At 35.7% G+C, this 4,630-nt stretch overlaps 1 non-coding gene across 1 annotated transcript; it reads right to left on the minus strand.

Moving 5' to 3' along the window:
• Positions 1-4,314: 4,314 nt before the first annotated feature.
• On the minus strand, positions 4,315-4,421 carry LOC121210241 (small nucleolar RNA R71). Its single transcript, XR_005905362.1, has one exon. It is a non-coding gene; the product is annotated as a small nucleolar RNA R71 (small nucleolar RNA).
• Positions 4,422-4,630: the final 209 nt, after the last annotated feature.

Consider the following 4,630-nt stretch of genomic DNA (forward strand, 5'->3'; position numbering starts at 1 on the left):
CTTTCATACAATCACTCTTAGACCGTAATATAACATCAAGTGCACATGCTGTTCATATAGTCTAATATCACTTAACTAATTAATTAAAAAGAATCTTTTAATACTTAATTCCACAAGTCCATTTGGCATTAGCTCATCCAACTCATATTTTTCATTGACAACCTCTATAACTACAATTTATTTACATCCTTATTCATGCTACATTCAGCCATTATAAATAAATAAAAATATATAAATAATTACACAATGATCACTTTAGTCGATTATAAATTCTCAATTAAATCACATTTATCATTTACAAGCTCAAACTCATCCTTTACCTCATTTCTCTCTTTAATTCATATTCGACAATCTTTCTAACCGCTTAAACGGTTATAGCACAAGGACATTTTCGATTCAATCAAAGATGATCTCACATTTACAATTTACAAATGGTAATTTCATTCTATTTATCTCAATTTACTAACAAACCTAACCTTGCATGGATTTAAGCACATTCGGCCATTATTTAACAACAATTCATTCACATCATAATTCATGTTCATATTCGGTCATCTATACCCATACTAACCATATAACTATTAAATTCCAAATTTAAACACAAGTATAACATTTTAACACAATGGCCGAACACTTCATGAAGTTACCAAGACTCATCATTTGCTATTTCACACACATTCACATTCAATCCTTTTTATTAAACACTCAAAATCAACCATCTCCATGCGTCATCACAAAAACATCAAAACACCAACCAAGAAATACAACATCCATGGCTGAATATCATCTCCATCAAATAGCAAAATTTGAATCATGGGCTAGGTAGAATTCAAACTAACAACTTAAAATATACATGAAATTCAAAGAATAATATCAAACATACCTCAATCTAGTTACAAGCATGGCCGAACTTCTTAGAAACTTTTTCTTGTCTCTTTTACTTGGTTTTTCGGCTAAGGAAGAACAAAGATAAACAAACTTTGTTCTTTTTCACCCCTTTTTGTTTTATTAATTCTTATTTCATATTATAAAACATTTAATAATTATATTTCTTATATATATAAAATGCATATATTACAAATCATCATTATCATGGCCGGCCACTAACTTTAAATTGGACAATTTGACATGCAAGTCCTCCCTTTTAATAAGCCATGCATTATTCGGTCACCTCATTTCTTCCTAACACATTCTTCAAGTTTATCACATAAGTCCTTTTTCATAATTTCACATTCAAATGAAAAAATTTAGACATGATACTTTCACACATGATACTTCACATATAATAAACATAGAAAAGAACATTTAAATAATTTTGTGACTTAGTTTTGTGGTCCCGAAACCACTTCCCGACTAGGGTCAAATTAGAACTGTCACACACACACCAGTGTCTCTACCCGTGTGCCCAATTTTGAGCATTTTGTTTCTTAAAATTAAGGTGCAGGGGACACACGGCCTAACCACATGCCCATGTTACTAGGTTGTGTGTTACACACGGTCTAAACACATACTTGTGTGTCTGCCCGTATGGACAAAATGAAGTCATTCGTAGCTTCATTTCTCACCCATAACTTCACCCAAGACCTGCACTTGAAACACACAACCAATATCAACCAATTCAAGCATTCAAATTGGGCAATCTCCATCATTCGCAAGGCATATCACAACAAGCATACATGATTACAACCTTACCTTAGTTTACTTAGGCATTCACAACATTAATCACATATTCTTAACATCACACATATGTATATATATCATCATAATCTACTTAGTCATACCAAAATAAACCATTACGTAGCCATTCCAATGGCTAGATTACAAAATGACATTTCAAGCCACTATTTTCCAAGTTGTCTTATACATGCTATTATACCAAAATGTTTCACTATATATATAGTGTGTCTTACACGGCCACCAGATACGTCTGTGTCACTGGCCGTGTAGAGAGTCAAAATGGGAGCACATGGGCGTATCCCAGCCCATGGCCGACCCCGTGTAACTCTCTGACTTAGGTTACACGGCCAACACACACGCCCGTCTACTTAGCCCGTGTGCCCTAAAAATGGCCATACACGCCCATATCCCGGGCCGTGCCAAACCTGTAGGGTATACTGACTTATGCCACACTGCTAAGTCATATGCTCGTGTGTGGGGCCGTGTGGAGCATACTGACTTGATTTCAAATTCAACATCAGAGGACACATGGCCGTGTAACATGACTAATAAACCGTAATTTATACAGATTCCTATCCCATGCTTAGCACATTTTATGAATGATTTTTCCTTATATTTGGTAATTCAATGCTCCTAATGCCTTAATTTCATATTTTATACTTAGGTGAGCATAGGAGAGTGAAAGAAACGAGAAACAGGCCAAAAACGGAGAATATGGGCCAACGAACAAAATCAACACGGCTTGGACTTCCTCACACGGGCATACCAACGGCCGTGTCAATTTGGCAGAATCGAAGAACGACTCACACGAGTGGACCGCATGCTCGTGCCTATTTAACAGGCTTGACCACGGCCTGAAGTAATCGCACACAGGCGTGTCACATGGGCGTGTCCCTGTCGAGCCCAAGTTGAGTCTAATTCGGAAAAAGGCCAATTTTGAGGGTTCTTAGGCATTCTAAAGCCTATAAATACACCCTGGAGGAGGAGGAAATAAGGGGCCACAGGGAAGAAAGTAGGGAACTACTCAAGGAAAGCCAATTGATCCATCTCAGAAGTTGGATTCATCATCAAGACTGAAGATCTCCCCGCAATTTCCCTTCAGGAGTTTTGGGTTTTTCTTTATGTTTTGTATTCGTTATTCTTCTGAGATGTTTACCTTTTTAGTTATGAACTAAAACCCCTAAATACCTAAGGGGAATGAAACCTAAGACAGATCTTGTTATTATTATCTGAATTGTATGATAAATATTTGACTTGTTCTTAATTATGTGTTCTTATTTCTTGTCTTGATATTCCATGATATTGATTCAAGTTAAGCTCTTATTCAGGGGAAGAATAGACCCTATCTAAGAGTATATTTTTCATAATTAAGCGGAGTTGATTGTGCGCCTAGAGATAGGGTGACAAGATTTTGCCAGATTAGGGTGAAACCTAATAAGGGCAACCCTAGGGAGTTAATTAAAAAGAGATTTCAATTATTCAACCTAGGGTTAAACGTTTTTAGTCTCGAGAGGGATAATAATATAACTTAGGGATTTCTACGGATCAAGTCAAATGAATAAATCGTCTGATTCAGAGTCATATAATAAGTGAAGTCTAGGTGGATTTTTCCTTAGGTATTGTCTTAATTCAATTGTTTTTCCAAAAGTAATTTTCCAATTCTATTTTCTGTGAATTCTTAGTTTAACTAATTAGTTAGATAAATAAAGTCCTTTTATTTTTTTTAGGCTAGATAATAAAAAGAAAGTTAATACTAGTACTTTTAGTTCCTTTAGGTTAAATAATCTGATCTTGCTAAAGCTATACTACTGTTCGATAGGTACACTTGCCTTTATCGTGATAATAGTTAGCTTAAAAAATGATTCATTATAAATATTTAAAACCTGTCACGAATATCACGTATCAAGTTTTTGGCGCTGTTGCTGGGGAACTAAGATATTAGGAACATTCGAATTTTATTACTTTAGCCCTTTACTTTTACTGCAATTTAAATTTTATTCTAATTTTTATTACTAATTCTTCTTTTTCCCTTTTTCTGGCAGGTTCTTATAGTTTGTGACTAGAAGAAACCCGTCAAGACCATTACTTTTTGACAGTGAGATCGATCACACAGTTCGCAGAAACCAAAGAGAAATAAGGTGAAGCCTAAGATACACAGAGGACGAACAAGAGGACGATACTTCAACCAGAACCGAGAAGATGGCTGAAAACCAAGAAAATCCGCTACCTCCTGCAATTGCTGCTGATCCAGTAAATTAGAATCCTGCTCCACGCACTATGTACGATTATGCTAAACCTAATTTAATAGGAACTGAGTCAAGTATAGTTAGACCTGCTATTGCTGCAAATAATTTTGAACTGAAACCTAACACAATTCAAATGATACAACAGTTTGTTCAGTTTGATGGTTTGTAGGACGAGGATCCCAACGCTCACTTGGCAAATTTCCTAGAATTTTGTGATACCTTTAAAATTAATGGCATTTTTGATGACGCCATTCACCTTCAATTGTTTCCCTTTTCGTTAAGGAATAAGGCTAAACAATGGTTGAACTCGTTACCAGGAGGGTCAATCACTACTTGGGAACGAATGACCGAAAAGTTTTTATTAAAATATTTTCCACCGGCTAAAACAACTAAATTATGTAATATGATCTCTTCTTTTGTGCAGATGGATTTAGAAACAATCTACGATGTATGAGAGAGATATAAGGACCTTTTGCGAAGATGACCTCACCATGGGTTACCACTCTGGCTACAGGTTCAAACTTTTCATAACGGCCTGAATCCTTCGACTCGAAAAATGGTTGACACAGCTGCTGGCGGAACCATTAATTACAAGACACCTGAAGATACCTATGAATTTATAGATAAGATGTCACTGAATAACTATCAGTGGCAAGTCATGAGGACAAAGCAAAAGAAAACAACTGGTGTTTATAACGTCGATTCGG

This window comes from Gossypium hirsutum, chromosome A11 (genome assembly GCF_007990345.1).
Source record: "Gossypium hirsutum isolate 1008001.06 chromosome A11, Gossypium_hirsutum_v2.1, whole genome shotgun sequence".
NCBI lineage: Eukaryota > Viridiplantae > Streptophyta > Magnoliopsida > Malvales > Malvaceae > Gossypium > Gossypium hirsutum.